The following is a 24,710-nucleotide window of genomic DNA, read 5'->3' on the forward strand; positions in this document are numbered from 1 at the left end:
GGGTTCTAACAGCCGGAACGCTATTCCCTTCTTGTATGGGTATCTTGGTGCATTGTTGGATGGTTTTTTGCACGGGAGGTAAGGTAGTAACGGAGGGGGTAGTTTCTCACCTTGCCTTTTCATTTTGGCAGCATATTAGTTCAAGAAAATCACTTTAATCGAAGAAATACTCCTACAGCAAACAAACAAAGCAACCGTTCAGGGCACCATCTTGACTCCCCCCCCCCCCACCCCAAATTTAACATTTTTTCATTGACTGGGCCTTTGTATTTTGGGCAACCTTTAGAACTTTCCTCTCTAAAAAGAGTGCTTTAATCATCTGAATAAATGTTACAGTCACTTCTGTTCCAATTTTAGGCCTGCTGAGGCAAGAAATAAAGCATTTTCTCTTAAAGGTCCTTCCTTTTAGAATGTTATTCAAAGGGAATTAAGAGTTGTCCTATTTGTTGTCGCTTGTTTTTTTCCTTTTATATTTTGGTTCATTTTTTTAGACCTTTTTTTGTTTCATTTCTTTTGGTAGTTTATGCACAGAAATGCCATTTTATGAAACAAGTGACAATTATTGCACATCCCTAGAAATTTATCTTGCTTTTAGAAAACATTGTAAGGCCTGACTGTTTCATTTACCATTTCAATAATTCTTTGTATTTTAAGATTATGGTACATATGAGTAACTTTTATCTTGTACTTAGTACAGACATAAGAACATAAAATTAGCATAATAGGTTAGACCAAAGTCCATCAAGCCCAGTACACTGTTTCTAACAGTGGCTAATCTAGGTCAGAAGAACCTTGCAGGATCCAAAAAGGTAGAAAAAAATCCATGCTCCTTATCCATAAGATAAGCAATGGATTTCCCTAAGTCAAGTTTAATAATGATTTATGGAATGTTTGTCTAGGAACTTGTCCAAACTTTTTTTAAACTTATCTATACTAACAGCTTTGGCCACATCCCCTGGCAACAAATTCCAACGTTTATGAGTTGAGTTAAAAATATGTTTTCCTTTTTGTTTTAAATATACTGCTTCCTGATATCATTGCATGCCCTTAGTCTTTGTTCTTTTTGAAAGAGTAACCATCTGATTTGTGTTTACATGTTCAATTTAGCTCATTATTTTATAGACTTTTATCATATCTCCTATCAGCCATCTTATTTCCAAGCTGAAGAGCCTAAAACTCTTTAGCCTTTCCTCATAGTGGAACTGTTCCATCCCTTTTAGCATTTTGGTTGCCTTTATCTATGCCTTTTCTAATTCTGTTATATAATTTTTGAGATACAGTGACCAAGACTGACACAATACTCAAGATATGGTTGCACCATGGAGCAATACAGAGGCCATATTTATTTTTTTATTTAAAAATGTATATCCTGCCTATCTAACAGGCCGATACAGTAAGGAGCGGTAGGAAGAGCTGCGTTAGTGCCGGGCTCACCCGCGGTTGCCGCACGCACAGTCCAGCTCACCTACCGCACAATACTGTATGTAAATAGCTTGCAAATGCAAGCTGCGTCCATGAAGCGTTAGGCCCGCGCAACCCATTTTACTGTATATAGCGCTATACAGTATTCTGGGTGCGCTGGCCTAACGCTTCACAGACACGCTGGTATCTGTCATTTCAAATGTCATTTCAAATGACATTTGAAATGACAGGTACCAGGAAGTGGACAGTTCTCCTACGCTCGGGATTGCCAGTCCTCTCTTCCCTCCTCCCGAAGCAAGGCATGTAAAGCAGCCTTGCTTCGGGAGGAGGGGAGCGAGGACTGGCAGTGTAAAGCAATGAAGCGACTTACTCTTCTTGCAGCCCCCCTCCGGAGATGGACATCAGCGGAGACGGACATTGGTGGAGACGGACCGCGGCTCCCCTGCCTCCAGCTGCCGGAGAAGATGGATGCCTGCATGGGCGAAAGCGGCCCCTGTGCGTGCAATTGGGCCGCTCAAGACGTGACGTCACATGTCATGACGCCAACGTCATGACGTCACGCCTTGAGCGGCCCAATTGCATGCACAGGGGCCGCTTTCGCCCGTGCAGGCATCCATCTTCGCCGGCAGCTGGAGGCAGGGGAGCCGCGGTCCGTCTCTGGCAATGTCCGTCTCCGGAGGGGGATGCAAGAAGAGTAAGTCACTTTGTTGCTTTACACTGCCAGTCCTCTCTCCCCTCCTCCCGAAGCAAGGCTGCTTTACGCGCCTTGCTTCGGGAGGAGGGGAGAGAGGACTGGCAATCCCGAGGGTAGGAGAACCGTCCACTTCGTTGCTACTTTTTTTTTCGCTTTTTTGATTTTTTCCGCTTTCCTTGCTTTGGGAGGAGGGGAGAGGACTGGGGCTGCCCCGGAGACCAGCACCCATGAACGCGGCCAGGGCAAGTGAGCGGAGGCTGGGGGAAAGTTTGCCACCTACCCTTACCCCTGCCTCTAACGCAGGGGTAAGGGTAGGCGGTAAGTTAGCAGGTTAAACGCGGGGCAAAACGGCAGGTTAAAAAAGCGATAGTCGGGGCGCGCGTTACTGTATGGGAGGGAATAGCTAATTCGATCGTTTACATCTAATATACATGCCGCGGGTGGAAGGGGTTACCCGGTGATTTAAAGAGGCGGTAAGAATGGGTTAAAGTGGATAGTGTATCGCGGGTTGGACTAACGTGGCCGAAAAATGAGTAGAAAGCGGGTTAGGAGCAGGGTAACCGCAGCCGCACTTTACTGTATTGACCTGTAAAATTGTAGATGGGTTTTAATTCAGCATTCATAAAATCTTAACATATAACTTAAATAGAAAACATAAAATATGATTTTTTCAGTTTTTCTTCATTTCTTTCATAATAATTCTAGACATTCTATTTACTTTTTTGGCTGCTGCTGTACAATGAGCAGAAGATTCCAACATATTATCCTCAGTGATGCTTACATCTTTTTCCTGAGTGGTAACTCTTTATATAAAAACTTGTATTGCGTAGCTATAATTTAGATTGTTCTTCCCTTATAAGGGCTTAATTTTCAAAAGCATTTACATGCTTAAAAATATAAGTGGGCTTTTGAAAATTGCTACAATATATGCCTGTGGTAGCTTAAGCGGTGAATGGCTTGATAACAGCCAGAGCAAACACCAAGTACACTCTGAACATCTACTTGGTGTTTACTTGGTACTCTGTTAAGAAAGCAGAGCACCAAGTAAACGTCTACTTGGTGCTCTGTTAAGAAAGCGTTTCAGTACGCTTTCTTAACAGAGGATTTAACTCAAACAAACTGGCAGCATGCCTTCACTTCAGAAGTTACAAGAAAACAAAAAGCTTAGCTTATTTTAGTTAGGAGGTCCTTGTTATGGGTAGCTCTCTCTCTGCTTTCCAGTGCCTCCTCAAGCTCTCTCTGCCCTGCCAACTTAACCCCTGGATAGAGGGAGTTCCTCTGGACCAGAATCCCTTGCAATGCTGATCCTTAGGGATAACCAGGCAAGCTACCTCTGACAGGTTCTTTAAGGTGCTTTGAGGGAGTTTCTTATGGACTCCCTCACATACCACTCTCTTCAGCTTGGCCTTATCCAGTCAAGCATACAGCCGTGCATGGGCTAACTCCAAGCTCAGCCTAAAGGACAACCCCCTTCCAGGTGGATGACTCCAATTATCTGTGAGCTGCCCCCACAGAATTGAAAACTGGGGACTATCTCATCCCAGGATTATTGGATATGGGAATTCAGTAAAAACACTCACTTCCATTATGGCCTGTTCAGCTGGAGTTGTTAACAGGATATGACTGGTTGGACATTTCTATTTGTCCTGTGTATACACACCACTGTCGCTTTCCTCTTGTGCTCCTCTTGAAGCAAGTCTTCACAGATGACCAGTGCTTAGGTGGGAACTCCATCCAGATCAACTTGGATTATAAATTTCTTTAGTTTTGCTTGGGAAGTGTCTATGAAGTTGCATCTTTGGAGCTTTGACCAAGTGCAGCATCATTCATGTTCCCAATCATCATTTTCATTCTAGCATCCTAAACCCACCTCTGGTTCCCCTCTACGTTGCTCTGCCACTTTGCATTAGTGCTCCATGTCTTTACGCCAGGGACATTCCTCCTCCATAAGGTCCTCCACTAAACAGAACTAGCAAATTTGTGGATCAGGTTGTCCTCCTTCACTGCCCTTCCCTTCTAATGGCTCCTCCTCATAAGGCCCATCAATACAGGCAGTGCTTTTCATCATGGCTATTTTCCATGCAAAGGGCACAGACGGCAAAGTCATTCACCCCCCTCCCCTCCCCAATTACTGGGCTGCTCGAGCCTCACCACGGTTCCCTTTTTCCTTCAAATTGAGGATCGCCCCTGTTTAGGAGATGCATTTTTTCCCCCATGTATTTCACCTTCTAATGTCAGCTGGGTCACTAGGCCAACATCCATATTTCTGCTTCCCTCATATCGACAGTTCCTTGCCAAGTGACCTCTCTAACCACAGTTAAAGCATATAGAAGAGACTGTGGACTAGTTTCTGGGCCTGAAAGAAGAACTAGTCATTTCAGAAGAACACTACGGGGGAGCTTCATTCTCTGCACTTTGCCAGTGGGGATTGCACGGGTTGCCTTTATAGCTTCCTTAGACCATTGGGTATTAATTGTGCCTTACGGAAAGCTTCTGCCACTTCTAGGGCTCTTTCCAATGTGAGGCCTATGGGACAGCAGATCCAATTCAACATAGGGTGGACAAGCCAATCCATTTAACTGCTCCAGAAACACCTTTTGGGCTACTTCTTTTACGTGTTGAAATAGATTTTGGGAGCTCTCCCTGGTCTGTTGAGCACCACGCTGGAACTGCCTCCAGTATGTTTCTGAGGCATGCCCAGCTCTCTCCAGGATAGCAGCCTTGACCTCTGCATAGGTGGCTTTCTAATCTGGGTTGGCAGCTTGGAAACCCACTTGACTTCTGCCCATGAGCAAATTCACCAGGTTGTTCAAATCGTTTCGGGCAAAATCGACAGTGAGGATGTTATTTTGAAGTTTTTCAAGAAAACTTCCAGGTCTTTACCAGCCTTCATTTTAAAAAGGATAAGAACATAAGAACATGCCATACTGGATCAGACCAAGGGTCTATCGAGCCCAGCATCCTGTTTCCAACAGTGGCCAATCCAGGCCATAAGAACCTGGCAAGTACCCAAAAACTAAGTCTATTCCTTGTTACCGTTGCTAGTAATAGCAGTGGTTATTATCTAAGTCAACTTAATTAATAGCAGGTAATGGACTTCTCCTTCAATAACTTATCCAATCCTTTTATAAACACAGCTATACTAACTGCACTAACCACATCCTCTAGCAACAAATTCCAGAGTTTAATTGTATGTTGAGTAAAAAAGAACTTTTTCCGATTAGTTTTAAATGTGCCACATGCTAACTTAATGGAGTGCCCCCTAGTCTTTCTATTATCTGAAAGAGTAAATAACTGATTCACATCTACCCGTTCTAGACCTCTCATGATTTTAAACACCTCTATCATATCCTCCCTCAGCCATCTTTTCTCCAAGCTGAAAAGTCCTAACCTCTTTAGTCATTCTCATATGGGAGCTGTTCCATTCCCCTTATCATTTTGGTAGCCCTTCGCTGTACCTTCTCCATCATAATTATTAGGGATGTGAATCGTTTTTTGATGATTTAAAATATCGTCCGATATATTTTAAATCGTCAAAAAATCGTTAGGGCCACGATACAATACCAATTCCCCCGATTTATCGTTAAAAAATCGTAAATCGGGGGAAGGGGGAGGGCAGGAAAACCGGCACACTAAAACCCCCTAAAACCCACCCCCGACCCTTTAAATTAAATCCCCCACCCTCCCGAACCCCCCCCCAATGCTTTAAATTACCTGGGGATCCGGCGGTGGTCCAGAACGACGGCGGTCCGGAACGGCCCCCTCAATAGAATCGTGTTGTCTTCAGCCGGCGCCATTTTTCAAAATGGCCGCCGCAAAATGGCGGCCATTTTGCAGCGGCCGGCGCCATTTTCCATACGAAAACGATTTGCGGCAAGAAATCGCTCCCGGAACCCGGCTGGACTCCCAGGAAACTTTTGGCCAGCTTGGGGGGGCCTCCTGACCCCCACAAGACTTGCCAAAAGTCCAGCGGGGGTCTGGAACGACCTCCTCCGTCGAATCGTTTTTGTCGATGGCCGCCGCCATTTTGCGGTGGCCATTTTGAAAAATGGCGCCGGCTGAAGACAACACGATTCTATTGAGGGGACCGTTCCGGACCGCCGCCATTCTGGACCACCGCCGGATCCCCAGGTAATTTAAAGCATTTGGGGGGGTTCGGGAGGGTGGGGGATTTAATTTAAAGGGTCGGGTGGGTTTTAGGGGGGTTTAGTGTGCCGGCTCACGATTTTAACGATTTTTCACGATAGTTTACACACCCAAACGGCAACAATACGATTCCCTCCCCCTCCCAGCCGAAATTGATCGTTAAGATGATCGAGGACACAATTCACATCTCTAATAATTATATCTTTTTTGAGATGGGTGACCAGAATTGTACACAGTATTCAAGGTGCGGTCTCACCATGGAGCGATACAGAGGCATTATGACATTTTCCGTTTTATTCACCATTCCTTTTCTAATAATTCCCAACATTCTGTTTGCTTTTTTTTACTGCCGCAGCACACTGAACCGACGATATCAATGTGTTATCCACTATGACGCCAAGATCTCTTTCTTGGGTAGTAGCACCTAATATGCAACCTAACATTGTGTAACTATTAGGGATGTGAATCGTGTCCTCGATCGTCTTAACGATCAATTTCGGCTGGGAGGGGGAGGGAATCGTATTGTTGCCGTTTGGGGGGGTAAAATATCGTGAAAAATCGTGAAAAATCGAAAAATCAAAAAATCGCAAAACCGTCACATTAAAACCCCCTAAAACCCACCCCCGACCCTTTAAATTAAATCCCCCACCCTCCCGAACCCCCCCCAAATGACTTAAATAACCTGCGGGTCCAGCGGCGTGTGGGGGTGTGTAGGATGGCTGCATGTTGTGTTCTAGGGGTTCTGGAGTGTTTTTGGAAGTAAAGATCATTATTGAACCATGTCATGTTTTCATTGTGTAGGGTCTTGTGTAATAGAGATAAGGTTTTGAACATGATTCTCTGCACAATGGGGAGCCAATGCAGATCTCTGAGTATGGGAGTAATATGTTCCGATTTTCTGGTGTTGGTGAGTATGCGTGCTGCAGCATTTTGAAGCATTTGTAGTGGTAGGATGATAGTTTTGGGTAGGCCTAGAAGAAGGGCATTACAATAATCAACTTTCGAGAAAATGAGGGATTGCAGTACAGTACGGAAATCATGTCGGTAGAGTAATGGTCTTAATTTTATTAGAGTGTGTAGTTGAAGAACCCATCTTTAATGGTGTTGTTGATATGCTTTTTAAAGTTAAGGTGGTTGTCTAATGTGACTCCAAGGTTTTTAACAGTGTTAGTGATCTCAGGAGGAGTGAGTGATGTGTGAGTGGCAGCAATTGTGTTTTTGTGATTCTGCTTATGCTTCTAGGATGCTTCTAGGATGGTATTTTTTAACAATGACCATGCCTCTTGCACACTTTTTACTTTTGTAGCTGCTCCTTTCAGTTTTTTTCTAACTATTTTTCTCATTTTATCAACGTTTCCCTTTTGAAAGTTTAGCATGTGAGGCATTGAGGTTGTCTTCGGTATCTTGTTCAAAGCACCTTGCACAGCCTCTACTATCTGAAGTAATACTGTGTGCTGCTGCGTCACCTAATATTGTACCAGCTGCTATTGGTTAATTTGGGTTGGAAGGGCGTTTTATAATTGCTGCTGGCCGGTATTGAGGAGCAGGATCACCTGCTGGATTCTGTTCCTCTTGTGCCAGCTCAAATTACGTACCTCTCCAGGGATAGGAAAGTGGAAAATTAAGCAAAAGACCCTGCTGGCCTGTCCAGCCCTTACTCCTTGACCCCTGACTAGCCAGGTGTGGATAAGACTCCTTGGCCTGTGTGCAAAAGGAGGATGCAACTGGACCCCTGGCAAGAACCCCTGTGCAGAGGGGTTTTTTTCCTTGTGGCTGCAGGCCTCTGCCTGTACTTTAAACTTCTGAGCTCTTCCCTTCTAGCAGCATTTTCTTCTTTCCCAATCTATTTATTTAGCAGGGTACACACAATCAGCTTTTCACATTCTTCCAGAAGCTTTGGGTTTACTCTTTGCCAGGCTTAAAAAAAAAAAGCCCACAAACCACAGCATATATGGTAGCTCGAGCGGTGAATGGCTTGATGACAGCCAGAGGAAACACTAAGTAAACTCTGGTTGTTACTTCAGTATACTTTATTGACAGAAGATTTAACTCAAACAAATCGGTAGCATGCCTTCACTTCAGATGTTACCAGAAAATAATATAACTCACCTTATTTTAGGAATGCACAAACCTTCAGTTATGGGAGATCCTTGCTCTGTCTCTGCTTCCTGGGGCCAATTAAAGCTCTCTCTGCCATGCCAACTTAACCCCTGGCTAGAGGAAACTCTCCTGGACCAGAATCCCTTGAAGAGGTGATCCTTAAAAAGAACCAGACCAGCTACCTGTGACAGGTCCTTTAAGGTGGTTTGAAGGAGTTTCTTATGGACTCGCTCACAATGCCATTGAATTGCCTATAAGATTTACCTGCATAAGTGTACTTTGTGCACATAAATGACTTTGAAAATTGCTATAATAGTATTTTACATTTACATTGTAACTCTTTTGAAAATTCACCTGTAAGTATATCACATTTCACTTGTGCTCATTAAATATCATCTGCCATTTGCATGCCCAATCTTCCAGATTTGCAAAGTCCATTTGAATTTTCTCACAATCCTCTTGTAATTTAACAACTTTGGATAATTTTATGTCATCTGCAAATTTGATCAATTTGATTGTTTCCATTTCCAGATCATTTATAAGACATTGATAAGACAGGCTAAGAGAGAATTTGAAAAGAAGTTGGCCGTAGAGGCAAAAACTCACAGTAAAAACTTTTTAAAATATCTCCAAAGCAGAAAGCCTGTGAGGGAGTCAGTTGGACCGTTAGGTGATCGAGAGGTTAAGGGGGCACTTAGAGAAGATAAGGCCATCGCGGAAAGATTAAATTATTTCTTTTCTTCGGTGTTTACTGAAGAGGATGTTGGGGAGGTACCCATACTGAAGAATGAGGGTAATGATTCAGATGGACTGAACCAAATCACAGTGAACCTAGAAGATGTGGTAGACTTGATTGACAAACTGAAGAGTAGTAAATCACCTGGACCGGATGGTATACACCCCAGAGTTCTGAAAGAACTAAAAAACAAACTTAATAGTAGTAAATCACCTGGACCAAATGGTATACACCCCAGAGTTCTGAAAGGCTATCGGCGCCATTTTGAATACCGGCAGCTGAGGGTGTGAGTGCAGGAGATGGCTCCTGGACTCCCCCACTGGACCACCAGGGAGTTTTTGTAAGTCTTGGGGGGGGGTCAGGAGGGTGGGTGGGTTGTACTTAATTCAATTTTAGCCAGGAAACAAATAAGAATTAATGCATGTACGTATGGGGGCCCCCCCTTGCCGAATGCAACGTATATCTGCCCCTCGACGAATACTAATCCCGAATGCAACGTATCACATCCCTCTGTACATCCCTAATGTGTATTCATTTGAAATAAATGGGTAAAATGCAACAATCAGTCCACATTTATTTCATTCATAGATCCATGAAAGGTAAGGAAGGTTCCCACAAATTTAAACAGCAATTTGTCTTATTTGTTTATGAGATCCATTAAGGTCTATGGTCCATTCAAGTCTATGGCCTTGCTGTGCAAACAAGCAGATGCAATGTCTAACTGCAACCAACTTAGGATTGTATGACAGCAACCAACTCTTGCTTGTGTAACATGGCAGCCTCCTTGGGAGCTGAGGCAAGACAAGTTGGTAAGGAGACTGGATATAAGTCAAATCAGTGAATCATCTTTTTAATTAAGCTATATCTGCCATCTGAATCAAGTGACACTGATTTCCTCCCATTGAAATGTCTGAACATGTGGCAAGAAAATCCAGTTTGCTCTGTTTCATTTAGCAGAGAAGGATCTCTTTTCATAAGCTCTCTGAGAGTTTAAAAAAGCTTTAGGCTTTGGCATTGATAATCAGTTTTTTTCTGATCTCTGCTGCAGTCAGTGGTCTCACTTACTAGGAAAAAAGAGAGAAGCAGTAGAACTGCTTTCTGTGTTCACTGCGGCAGAGTAGGAATGGAGTGGAGATTGAAGTAGTGCCAGTGATGTTTATGTCCCTGTCTGACTTAGCACAGTGCACAGTGCAGTAAAGTGAGGTAATCTGAAAACAAAGTAAAGTTTTTTTGTGTGTGCAAAAGGAGTCAGTCAGCAGTGCACATATTGTACAAGTGCCTATGTCTGTGTGGGTGGGGGGTGGTACAGTATCAATAAATTCTTTTGTGATATCAATACCCCAAATAGGCACTTCAAATTCCTTCATAACACATCGTGGAAAGGACAGAGGATGGAATGGTAGGGGCAGAGGAATCAGCCCAGTCTGTCAAAAGTACAAAAAGCAGCACTAGTAGCAGTGAGAAAAAATGATTCTTTCCCCTAAACTTAAATGACACATTTTTAGATTGAAAATGCCAGGAGAGAAATCCAGCTCAAACCAGAAGAAATTGAAATTGGAAGAAGTTTACTTAGGGAATAGCCACTGCTATTAATTGCATAAGTAGCATGGGATCTTCTTAGTGTTTGGGTAATTGCCAGGTTCTTGTGGCCTGGATTGGCCACTGTTGGAAACAGGATGCTGGGCTTGATGGACCCGTGGTCTGACCCAGCATGGCAATTTCTTATTTTCTTATGTTCTTAAGAGAATGTGCCACCACCATCTGTTGCTTTCCCTCTTGGAACAGGGGCAAAAGGCAAGAGAGGCACTCAAGACTGGCATTAGGAGGGAAGGGGTAGGGACAGGGGCAGCAGAAATGCAACACCCAAAACCAGCAGTGCTTTGATCTGTGGTTACAGCGTCCAAATTAATGGAGGTAGTATTTTCAAGAACTGAATCTAAGGTAGAATCTTGTCTGGGATTCCCTGAATCAGAAATTGAAGAGGCTAGTAGCTGAAGAAAACATGGGAGATTTAGTCAGTAGCATATTAGCCTCCAGTGATGTGATGAGGGAGATAGAAGAGAATGACAATATTGAGAGCAGCCCCAAGGAAGAGCAGACAGTGAAGGTAAAGAGAGTAAGTACTTCCCCTGGCCTTTTTCCTATGGTTCACCCTCAACCTCAATGCCAGCCAGAAGACCCCAAGGATGCAGAGAAGGGATTATACAAGACATCCCTGGTTTTGAATAAATTTAACTTGAAAGAAGACCTACAGTTTTATAAGAGAATTTACTGCAGTAATGCCATCAAACAAGGGAAGGTACTGTTGCATCTGACAAATGTTTGTTATGAATCCTGCCCGCGGTCCCCCGGGAGCAGGCTCCTCACCTTGCTTCTGCTGCTCCTCCCAATGCGGTCGGACACCGCCGATGTCGGGCCTGTATTTGTCTCTGCTTCCTCTTTAACAAAAAAAAAAAGGAAAAACACATTGAAACCATCTTTGTTTTATTTTCATATTGAATACTTTTAAAACACTTGATATAACCCATACTATTATTATCAATAAGAATTGTCCACTTCTTAAGTCTCCACAATTAAGAATTTATTAAACTTAGAATGTTTCAACATTTCCTATAGTCTCTGGATTTTCCAAACAATATCTATGTTCAGTCTTTTAAACTTTACAAACAGAAAGTATTCACTAGCTATTGTTAATTGCTAACAATGGTGCAAGTTCTCTGTGGTTTCTCTGTAATATTCTCCACTTCCAACAATCAGTTAAACAAGAGCAAGGCTTCTAACTAATTATTTCCCCTTCAACTTACTTTGGGAAAAAGAGACATAGCTGAGCACCTGAGGCAAGTCTAGTGCTCTACAGAGGCTCAAAATGCATGCTTTCACACTGCAGCCTCCCCAGCAGTGCTGCTATAGAGGGAATCAATTATCAGTCTGTCTGTTCTCAGGCTTTCACAGCCAATCTTTTTAAACTTCAAAACAACCATGCTAATATTCACTACCTGTAGCTTTTATTCCCTCATACCAGTAACCACATTTACCCAAGTGGATTTTACTATCTTCACAGAAACAAACCACAGGAATAGGTGTTCGGTTTTTCCCTTTCATATCACCTAATGAAAGGAAAGTTCCTCAACTGTGCTGTCCTCTCTGTTTAACTTAATTAACCCTCAATTTTTGTATTATACAATAAGGTAGCTTTTAAACACAGAACATCCTTCCTAAGCTCCTAGAAATCATAATATTGCTCAGTTCAGTTTAAACCAAATATGTTTTACATTGTTCCTTGCTCTTCTCTCACACAGAGTTTGGATCTTGAATATATTCCTCTGTCCCACACTCAGTGCAAAAAGGACCCTGATTCAGTAACAGAATAAAATCTCTGTTAATAGCAATCCAAAGGAATGCAGCTTAGTTTCAGACAATATCCATAAATAAGGCTCTGGTTCATCATCATCATCATCATCATCATCATCATCATCATCAATAGAGAGTTGCTCCATATTAGGGCTGGAGCTGTTCTTCCCTCATCACTCTTCTGTGTCTAACTGGCAGTAGAGCTCCCTCTCTTACAATGCCTAACAGCTTAAAGTAGCCAAATTGCTGATTCATCATGCTTCAACTGACTGCTGTTGATCTGCTAGATTCTAGTTCTATGGAATTTTGGGCAATGTAGTCCCACTGGCAGCCATCTCAGCTTTTTCCAGTCTGTTTTCCCCAATAACTCCTAGCTATGTTAGTCCATGTGTCCTTTTTCTGCACACGAACTAACTAAGATCCTAGGAAATCCATCACACTGGCCAAGGCAGGGGCAATCAGCAGCTCTTGTGTAGACTGAGCATCAGGGGGTTAGGTGGGCTGTACTGCCATATGTTGGAGGGTTAGCATTAGATATGAGAGGCAGGAGTCTTCACAGGAGTCTTCACAGGTTTCTTTGTGACACACAGTGGAAAAAAATATGACAAGGGCAGTAGAAGATGGGGACTAGCAGGGGATCTATTGCTTTATATACTTACTAAACCTAGTAGTAAGGGATGCCCTGGGTCTGGGGCCAAAATACCATGGGATTCCAGTTCTGAAGGACATGATAGAAAAGAACAGGAAAATAACAGGGCATTTGTATTGAAGGATAGACAGCTTCTTCTTGAGAAGCTGGGAGAACTTGAGATGCCTCAAGAGCATCTGATTCAAGATGTTGGTCTAACCTGCCCCCTACCATGGCAGTGATTCTCCTGCTGTTGATGGCAAAGTGTGTTTTATGGGGCTAAATATATTACTGGTATTGGATCAATGGCTATTTTGTACACAGGAGTAGCAGTTAGGAAAGCTTTCCTTCTTTACAAATTTTTAAAAAGAAAAGGAGTCCAGAACCCACTCAGACAAGTCTCCCTGGGGTTAAGAGGGAAGGCAGAGTTAAAATCAATCAGATGAAATCATCTATAATCTTATGAATTTTAAATTTATTTCTAGCTAATTGATTATAAGGTGGTAATATATAATTGAAAAAAATTATATTCAAATGTAATAAACAATTTAAATTAATAAGAACACTTTTCTTTTTCTTTGTAGAATCAATTTCTTAACCCAGATATTATCTCGTCATATAAGTATATTTTATTTGACTTTTCAGCTATATTATAAATAAGGTTAATCTTATTATCTCATATTGGAATTTTGATTCTGTGTGTATACTTCTCTTTAACAGGTGTTCCATTTTTCTTCAAGATGGAATTGGTAAGTTATAATATATTGTTTTCTCTTGTGTGTTCCTTCTTCTAAGCTTTTTGTTTGTCTTCTCTTATTTATTTATTTATTTTATTTATTTATTTAAGCGTTTTTCTATACCGGCAGTCAAGATTAGTATCACATCATGCTGGTTTACATTAAACAAGGGGGTGTAATATAAATAACTAAACAGAACTGTAACAAGTGTAATGAAGAAAAACTCTGAAGTTAAAATAAAACAGGATACTAAAACTGGGTGGAGGAAAGTCTAAAGGAACTTAACGGTAAGAGCTATTATTTACTAGGGATGTGCAGACGAAAAGTTTAAGTTCATAAGTCCATAAGTCAAATGGGGGTCCCATTTGCGGTCAATATGGACTTATGGAGAATTCCATAAGTTGAGTCTATGTCCATATGTGCAAATAAAAATTTAAACCCCTCACCCGCCTTAATCCCCCCCCCCCCAAAGACTTACCAAAACTCCCTGGTGGTCCAGCGGGGTCAGGACGCGATTCCTGAACTCCTTTGCAAGGAGCACGTGACGTCGGCGTCACGTCAGAGTGACGCGGCGTCACGTGATTCCCCTCGTGTTCGCTCCCAGAACCCTCGTTGGGCTCAAAAGGAACTTTTGGCCAGCTTGGGGGGGCCAACTGACCCCCCCAAGCTGGCCAAAAGTGCCTTTTGGGCCCAACGAGGGTTCCGGGAGCGAACCCGAGGGGAATCACGTGACGTCGGCGCCACGTCAGAGTGACGCGGCGTCACGTGATTCCCCTCAGGTTCGCTCCCGGAACCCTCGTTGGGCTCAAAAGGAACTTTTGGCCAGCTTGGAGGGGCCTCCTGACCCCCCCAAGCTGGCCAAAAGTGCCTTTTGGGCCCAACGAGGGTTCCGGGAGCAAACCCGAGGGGAATCACGTGACGTCGGCGCCACGTCAGAGTGACGCGGCGTCACGTGATTCCCCTTGGGTTCGCTCCCGGAACCCTCGTTGGGCTCAAAAGAAACTTTTGGCCAGCTTGGGGGGGCCTCCTGACCCCCCCAAGCTGGCCAAAAGTGCCTTTTGAGCCCAACGAGGGTTCCGGGAGTGAACCCGAGGGGAATCACGTGATGTCGGCGCCACATCAGAGTGACGCGGCGTCACGTGATTCCCCACGCGTCGCTCCCGGACCCTCACGGAACTTTTGGCCAGCTTTGGTAAGTCTTGGGGGGGGGGATTAAGGAGGGTGAGGGGTTTAAATTTGTATTTAGATCAACAATCGTGATTTCCAACGTATCCAACATAGCTATGTTGAATAAGTTGGAAATCCGATCGTTTACGCATCTTTTTTTTAAGTCAAAAAAAAAAATAAGTTGCGTTTTCCATTTAAGTTCAAAACGAATGCACACCCCTATTATTTACAGTATTATAAGAATGTCTGATTGTGGTTGTCGTTAATATACGATTCCGATAGGGTCTGGAAATGCTTGTTTGAACAACCAGGTCTTAAGCCTTTTTCTGAATGTTCGAAGGCACGGTTCTTGACGAAGTTCCGGAGGAATGGAGTTCCATAGAGACGGTCCTGCTGTAGAGAAAGCTTGGTCTCTGAATGATATATGTTGAGAGGTTTTGGCATGGGGGACATGTAATGAGTCTCTGTAAGCTTCTCTAGTAGGTCTGGAGGAGGTATGTTTTCTTAATGGGATTTGTAGGTTTAGTGGAGCTTGGTGATGGATGGCTTTAAATATTGTGTTAATGGCCTTATGCATGATTCTGAAGTGAATTGGCAGCCAGTATAGGTCTTTAAGTATGGGAGAAATGTGGTCTCTTCTCCTCATGTTTGTCAGTATTCTGGCTGCCGCATTCTGTACCATCTGAAGAGGTTTGGTGTGAGAAGAGGGGAGACCCAGTAAGATAGAGTTACAGAAGTCTATCTTAGAGAAGATTATAGCTTGCAGAACCGTTCTGTAATCTTGAAAGTGAAGGAGTGGTTTTATTCTTTTCAAGACATGTAGTTTGTGGAAACAGTCTTTGGTTGTTTGGTTGATGAAGGGTTTAAGGTTTAGCCGATTATCAATGATAACCCCTAAGTCTCTTGCTTGGGTGATGTGAAGGTTTGATGGAGTGTTCGAGGTGATAGTACTATTTTCTGGAGAGATGAGAAGGAGTTCGGTCTTAGAGGAATTTAGAATTAAGTTTCAGTTGGTGAGGAGGCCGTTAATTTTCTGAAGGCAGTTTTCCCAGAATTCAAGTGTTTTAGAAAAAGATTCTTTTAGGGGGATAACGATCTGGACATCGTCGGCGTATAAGAAGTATTTTAGGTTCATTTTGGTTAACAGCTTGCATAGTGGAAGGAGGTAAATATTGAAGAAGGTGGGGGACAAGGAAGAACCCTGGGGAACTCCTAGGGTGGAATGGTGATGGAGTGATTCTTTGTTGTGTATTTTAACCTTGTAGCCTCTGTTATCAAGGAAAGTTTTGAACCAGGACAGAGCAGTTCCTGTTACTCTGATGTTTAACAACTGGTTTAGGAGGATGGAATGGTTCACAGTGTCAAAAGCCATTGAGAGGTCCAGGAGAATCAGTAAGAAGGAGAGACATTTGTCTAGACCCATGATGAGATAGTCTGTCAGGGATATGAGTAGAGATTCTGTGCTAACTGCTTTTCTGAATCCAAATTGGGAGGGAACAGAATTTTGTGGTCTTCTATATAATCCGATAATTGTCTGTTGACTAATTTTTCCATGACCTTGGCTATAAATGGGAGGTTGGTGATTGGGCGGAAGCTGTTGGGATCTTTAGGGTCCAGATTAGGTTTCTTTAGGAGTGGTTTGATGGAGGCCAGTTTAAGGTCATCTGGATAGATTCCCTGGGATAGAGAACAGTTAATGATGTCTGTCAATGCTTTGGAGATGGAGTCTGGAATTAGTAGTAGCAGTTTAGAGGGGATTCGGTTGAAGGGATGAGAGGAGGGTTTCATTTTCTTCAAAACTGCTTGGATCTCTGAGGTTGTTATAGAATCAAAAGATTTAAGAAATATGTCTTTATTGGGGTGGTGATATGAACTCGAATGTGAGATGGTGTTGAAAGGAAGCTGTGATAGGAGGTTAATGATTTTATTTCGAAAGAAGAGGGCCAACTCTTCTGCTTTTGATTGAGCTTGGTTGAGTGGAATGTCAGGAGCGTTGATTTGTGTTAGATTGGAAACGTATACAAAAAGGGCTTTAGCGTCGAAGATGAGGTCATGTATTTTATGAGCATAGAAGTCCCTTTTTGCTTTTAGGGTAGAGCTCTTGTAGTAGTGCAGAGCAAGCTTGTAGGCTGAGAGAGTGTTGTGGCCAGGTGCTTTACGCCATTTACTCTCTTTCTGTCATAGGCTTTGTTTGAGTTTTCAAAGGTCACTAGTGAACCATGGTTGTCTTTTGGAAGAGTTGGGGTTAAATTTTTTTGTTGTTAGCGGGCATAATTTATTTGCTATGGCCTCTGTTATGTTGTTCCAGGAGTGGAGAGCTGAGTTGGGAGATGAGATGTCAATGAGTGGGAGTTCGAAGGTCAGCTGTTTGCTGAGTTCATCTGATGAGCAGGTTTTTCTGTAGAGAAATGAAGGTTGAGGGAGGTGGATTTTATTGGATTCCACCAGCGTGATGTTGGTGGAGATTAATGTGTGGTCTGACCAGGGAACCTGCTTACATACTGGGTGGGATGAATGTGTGATACCCGAGTTTACAAAGATAAGGTCCAAAGTGTGACCCACTTTGTGGGTAGGTTTGTTTATTATCTGCTTGAATCCCAAGGCTGACATGGCAGTGAGGAAAGCCTCGCAGCTGGATGAGCGTGTGGGGTTGTCGACATGCAGGTTGAAATCTCCGAGGATTACAGCTGGGGAGTCCAGATTTATGTGTGATGCTGTTATTTCAGTAAAGGTGGAGGGATCTGCTTCCATGAGGCCAGGTGGGGCATACGCAAGGAGAATTTGTAGTTGGGCTGATTTGTAGAGGCATGTTTCCAGTTTAGAGTTGGATTTAATTGGGTATTGTGCAAATCTCAAATCTTTTCTGGCTGCTAGGAGTATGCCCCCACCCCTTTTTTTCTGTCGGGGAAGGGAGAAACAATTGTACATATGTGTTGGTAGTTGATTTATTATTGCTATCTTGTCCATAGGTTTAAGCCATGTTTCTGTTATGGCGCAAATGTCCGGGTTCTCATCTAGGAGAAGGTCATTGAGGACCAGAGATTTCTTGGTGAGGGATTGAGCATTAAACAAAATCAGGGAGAATAAAGTGTGGCCCAGGATTTGGGTAATCGGTGAGATCATGATGGGAATGAGAGATTTGTAGGTGTGGGGACGGGATAGCAGAGATAATTTTCCAGTGTAGAGTGTATTGTGATGGAGAATCGGTATTGGGAGACCAGGAGGCATTATGGCTTGTAGTGTCCGAAGAGATGACTGTTAGAATGAAGTGGATGCTATTTGGCAAGGGTTTGCAGACGGCTGAAGGAGTGATGAATGAATACTAGGATGATTTGGATGGCTGCTGGATCAGTATGAATGCAGGAAGAATGCTGGGTCAAGTTGAATGCAGGATGAATGCTGGGTCAAGCTGAATGCAGAATGAAAGCTGGGTCAAGTTGAATGCAGGATGAGAGCTGGATCAGTTTGAATGCAGGATGAATGCTGAATCAAGCTGAATGCAGATTGAATGCAGAATGAAGGCTGGGTCAAGCTGAATGCAGGATGAGTGCTGGATCAGTTTGAATGCAGAATGAAAGCTGGGTCAAGTTGAAAGCCGGATGAATGCTGTATCAGGTTGAATTCAGTAAGAATGATTGGACCTGGTTGATTTAGCTGGTGTGTATGAATGCTTGAAAAGGATAAAAGTGAGAATGAGCTACAGCTGGGGTGTGTTGGTTGTCTGCTGGCCTGGGAGACTGGAGGGTTAGTAGTTGATCTGAGAATGTCTGGTGCAAGTGCCTTTGTGAAAGATTATGACTGTAGCGAGAAAGGATCTGAGGCAGCACTGCGGTGCTGCACGAAGGGGCGCACAAAGGGGCCTGCCCCTTTGTCGTGCTCCTTCGGCGCACGACGCTCGGCGCGCAGTGCCTAGCCTCTGCGTGGATTTAAATGCCAGCCAGGGCCTAGCGACGTCTCTCTCGATTGGCTGCTGGCGAAGAAGAGGCCTGAATCCGCGGAGGAACCCCTGGAGTCAGTCGCATGCGGATGGTGAGTGAAGCCTCGTGGTCGGCGCTGTGATCGGCCGGGGGTAAGTGAGAAAAGTTACAGGTCTTACCCCGGCGGGTCTCTGGCGCCGACTGCACAGGCCCTGCTTTCTCACTGTTCCCGGCGATCGAAGAAGTCTGTGCCTAGCCTCTGCGAGGATTTAAATGCCAGCCAGGGCTGTACCCCTTTCATTTTTTTCTGTTTCCTTCTTTGTCTTTCTGGAACTTTCTGTGTGTTTATGATTGTGTGCACACTTAGCTATTCTTTGATATTCATATGCAGTTTGGGTGTGATACTTGAATATGTCACTAGAGTAAATTATCTCTTCCTTTATTAAATGCATTACCTGTCTTGCTTAGGTAGACTGCTTGAGTATGTAATCTGTGATGCTAATGTGTACAGTCTTCCTCAAGGGTTCAGAGTATCATTGCTTCTCTGTCCTTTTTCATCCTTTTTCTGTCTCTATATCCTACTACTGTTGCAAACTGAATAAATGCTTAGAGCTTGAGAATAAAAATCCTTTTTTTTTTAAACTACAAATAATATAATAAGATATATTTTATGGAGAGAATAACAGGTCACCATGCAGTGGACAGGGACAGCTCTTTCTCAAAGATAGTTCTCTGATACCAGGATCTATCATACCTATAAGGGAGCTGGGACTGATATGCCGCAAATGCACAGTAGAGCCAACAGGCCGCACATGCACGGAAGAGAGAGCTCTAACCCACCTGAAGATTTGATGCCTAGAACACCAGAGAAAGACAGCACAGCTCTCGCGCACACTGCAGCACAGGCACTCTCACTTCCTGACTCACAGCCTGAGCCCGTCCTTCCGCCGCCGGGGAAGGGGGGAGGGAGTACAGGCCCTCCCACAACATGCCGGTCTGGCCGATGGAATCTCCCCCGTTTGAATGGGCCTAATGGCTAGTACATGTAGATCCAATGGGAGCACTGAGAGGAGATGATCACCTTGCTAGTGGCTGAAAATAATCAGTAAGCACTGCTTGGGGAAATTTTTAGAACTTAAAAGTTTTGGGGAAAAGTAAATTATTGGGATTTATTATTTAGCGTGTTTGTATGTCTATATTAAATAGCTAGTCAGAGAGAAGGGAAAAACCAGGAGTTTGTGTGTTTTGTATTAAATAGGTAGTTAGAAAGAAAGACAAAAAAATAGAAGTTTGTTTGCATTAGAAAGCTGGCCAGAAGGTACAAATAAGCTAGGAGCAGAGTATACCTAAGTAAAAATGTTGAAAAAGGTCAGTTACTCACTTTGGAAAGATGTTAGGGTAGTGTGATGGATTTGAATAGGTACCAACATTTGTTAATCAGGAACACAGTGAGTCACTCAAGCTGGCTAACTGAAATGTTAAGTTTGTGCAATTCATTTGATTAGGTACCAACATTTGTTAATCAGGACAGCAATGATACACTCAGGATAAATAACTGTAGTGTAAATCTCCAAAGGGATTGTTTTATACTAATTTACCTTAGAAGCACAATATATTTTGCAAGGGAAGAGCTCAGTAACCCACAATTCAATGGAAGTACTGAGAGGAGGGGATCACCTTGCTGGTGGCTAAAAAGAATCTTGTAAATACTGCTTGGGGAAATTTTTAGACCTTAAAAGTTTTGGGGAGAAGTATCCTATTGGGGTATATTATTTAATGTGTTTGTGTATTTGTATTAAATAGCTAGTCAAAGGGCAGGCAAAAACAAGGAGTTTATATGTTTATTTTTCCCTCCTACCCACCCCTAGCTCATCCTTTAGTATATAGGCAGGTTATACTTTCACACACACACACACACAAAAAAAATCATCCTTTTAACTTAACTTCAGAAATTCCCCATACCTTATCAAGAGTTTAATCATTCCCTTTCAAGTTACTACCAGAAAAATAGGGCCAGATTTTCAGAGGATTTATGCATGTAGGGGGGGGTTACGCATGCTGGGCCTATTTTATAAAGGCCTGGCGATGCGCATAAAGCTCTGGGAGGCATCTAAATCCCGGGGCTTTACTAAAGGGGCTGGGAGGAGCAGGGCATGGGTGGTATGGGGTGGTCTGGGGGTGGGGCCAAAGGCAAGATTCCATGCTGGCAGGCTACTGGCACGCTCAACCTGTGCATGCCTTCAAGCAGGCGCAAAATTTTTGACAAAGGTCAGGGGGTTAGAATAGGGCTAGGGGGGGAAGGGGTGGAAGGGTTGGGAAGATTAGATTATGGGGAAGGGAATGGGGGAAGGTAGTGTGGCTTGGCGTGCGCAAGGTGCACAATTGTGCACCCCTTGTATGTGCAGACCCCTGATTTTATAACTTGCACGCACATGTATGCCAGCTCACTGTTTTGAAAATCTACCCCATAGTGAATACACTAATACATTTAAAGGACCCTAATTGTTTGCATTCCTACTCCCATAACAACCTAAACTTAACTAAGAACTGAACAAATTTAAGATGAAGGCAGCAGTCCATCAGCAAGAGGGGGCCCCCCAATCTTTTGCACTGATGTTACAAGTATGATTTTTTATCTGCTGGTAAGAGGTTGTACGTGTACACCCAGTGTAAAGAGCTCCTGTCTCTCAGAGGATGAGTCTGATGTCTGGAGGCTAGTGTGGAAGACCTGGAGAAGCTGAAGCAGACAGAGAGGTATGTAGAGGACACCTTCAGGGACATAGTAGCCAAGTACCGACTCCAGTCTGGCAGCCCTGGTGTTGCCTTGGAGGAGGAAGGTCTCATGATTGGAGAGCATCAATCTAGTACAGCAGAAAATTATCCTGTAGCAAGAATCTAGTCTCCAGTAGAGATGTGCATTTGTTTATCAAGAATTATGCAATTTCAACAAAATTGCCTAATTCGTCGTGGGTCGGGGCCCCCGAACCCCGAAACGGATTTTCCCCGAACTATGAGGAAAATTTGTTGTTTGGGTTTGTATGGGGGGAGGGGCACATTTTATTTTTTTAAATAAAAAACCACCCCAAGCATTAAAATTTACTATAATATAAACCCCCCCCCCCCCACCATCCCGATCCCTCCCCAAGACTTACTAACATCCCTGGTGGTCCAGCGGGGTCCCGCGAGCGATTTCTCCCTCTATGCCATCGGGCTATCGGGCCTGCCTCACATCAAAATGGCGCCGATAGCCTTTGACCTACTATGTCACAGGGGCTACCGGTGTCATTGGTCAGCCCCTGTCACATGGTAGGAGCAATGTATGGCCGGCGCCATCTTGTGCTCCTACCATGTGACAGGGGTTGACCAATGACACCAGTAGCCCGTCTCACTTTGAATGTCAAAGTGACCCCTAACCCCTCTTCACTAATACTTAAACCTCACCTCGAGTTACTAGGTGGGCCTCCCATAGGGATACAAATACCTGTCTAGGGAGGAGACACTATAGCAAGGCGCTCACTCTCTCTCTCTCTCTCTCTCTTTCTCTCTCTCTCTCGCTTTCTCTCATAGCGCAACTTGCGATAAACAGCATTTCACATAGCTGATAGTGCAATTTGCGATACACATGCTTATTAGCATAAGCTACACTCCTTTTTGGTATTGCATGCGATACCAATGCGATATTGGAAAATGAGGCCCTTGGTGGCATAAGGATCACCTAGTAACATACCTACTTGATGTGAAGGTGGCAGACCTCATGCATTACCTAGATAGGATTATAGACAGTGCTGGGGAGGAGCCAGCTTGTTGTGGTACATATGGGCACCAACAACCTAGGAAAATGTGGAAAGGAGGTTCTAGAAGCCAGATTTAGGCTCCTAAGTAGAAAGCTGAAATCCAGACCTTCCAGGGTAGCATTCTCTGAAATTGTCCCTGTACAATGCACAAGTCCCCAGAGACAGGCAGAGCTCTGGATTCTCAATGTGTGGCTGAGATGTTGATGATGATACAAGGAAGAGGGATTCTGTTTTGTAAGGAAGTAGGGAACCTTATGGGGAAGAGGGAGTCTTTTCTTTAGGGATGGACTCCAGCTTAACCAGGTTGGAACCAGGCTGCTGGAACTAACCTTTAAAAAGGAGATAGAGCAGCTTTTATATTAAATCAAAGGGGAAAGCTGACAGTCACACAGCAGTGCATGGTTTGAAGGGAGGTACCTTCAAAGGATACTAATGATGCATTAGAGTTAGGGCATCCCAAGAGAGAGGTTCCAATAATAAGAAAAGTAGTCCAAGTGCCTATAATTAAAAATTCACCTGAGCTAAAAGATTCTAATTTATCCCTGTCAACTGAAAAGCAGAATGTTAATACAAACAAAAAACACACTTTGAAATGTTTGTATGCTAATACCAAAAGTCTAAGAAGTAAGATTGGAGAATTAGAATGTATAGTAGTGAATGATACCAGAAAGCAAATCGGAACATAAGAACATGAGAAATTGCCATGCTGGGTCAGACCAAGGGTCCATCAAGCCCAGCATCCTGTTTCCAACAGAGGCCAAACCAGGCCACAAGAATCTGGCAATTACCCAAACACTAAGAAGATCCCATGCTACTGGTGCAATTAATAGCAGTGGCTATTCCCTAAGTAAACTTGATTAATAGCCGTTAATGGACTTCTCCTCCAAGAACTTATCCAAACCTTTTTTGAACCCAGCTACACTAACTGCACTAACCACATCCTCTGGCAACAAATTCCAGAGCTTTATTGTGCGTTGAGTGAAAAATAATTTTCTCCGACTAATCTTAAATGTGCTACTTGCTAACTTCATGGAATTCCCCCTAGTCCTTCTATTATTCGAAAGTGTAAATAACCGAGTCACATCTACTCGTTCAAGACCTCTCATGATCTTAAAGACCTCTATCATATCCCCCCTCAGCCATCTCTTCTCCAAGCTGAACAGCCATAATCTCTTCAGCCTTTCCTCATAGGGGAGCTGTTTCATCCCCTTTATCATTTTGGTTGCCCTTCTCTGTTCATTCTCCATCACAACTATATCTTTTTTGAGATGTGGCGACCAGAATTGTTCACAGTATTCAAGGTGTGGTCTCACCATGGAGCGATATAGAGGCATTATGACATTTTCCATTTTATTAACCATTCCCTTCCTAATAATTCCTAACATTCTGTTTGCTTTTTTGACTGCTGCAGCACACTGAGCTGACAATTTTAAAGTATTATCCACTATGATGCCTACATCTTTTTCCTGGGTAGTAGCTCCTAATATAGAACCTAACATCGTGTAACTACAGCAAGGGTTATTTTTCCCTATATGCAACACCTTACATAAGAACTTAAGAAAATGCCATACTGGGTCAGACCAAGGGTCTATCAAGCCCAGCATCCTGTTCTCAAAAGTGGCCAATCCAGGCCATAAGAACCTGGCAAGTACCCAAAAATTAAGTCTATTCCATGTTACCATTGTTAATGGCAGTGGCTATTCTCTAAGGGGTAGATTTTAAAAAGCATTTACTCGAGCAAAACTGGTTTTTGCTCGAGTAAATACACTTTACTCAAGTAAGTGGGCTTTTCAAAATTGCTACAATATATGCCATTGAATTGTCCATAGGATTTACTCAAGTAAGTGCACTTTACTCGAGTAAATAGCTTTTGAAAATTGCTACGATAGTATGTCACATTTACATGCGTAACTCCTTTGAAAATGACCTCCTAAGTGAACTTAATAGCAGGTAATGGACTTCTCCTCCAAGAACTTATCCAATCCTTTTTTAAACACAGCTATACTAACTGCACTAAC

Source organism: Rhinatrema bivittatum, chromosome 5 (genome assembly GCF_901001135.1).
Source record: "Rhinatrema bivittatum chromosome 5, aRhiBiv1.1, whole genome shotgun sequence".
Classification (NCBI taxonomy): Eukaryota; Metazoa; Chordata; class Amphibia; order Gymnophiona; family Rhinatrematidae; genus Rhinatrema; species Rhinatrema bivittatum.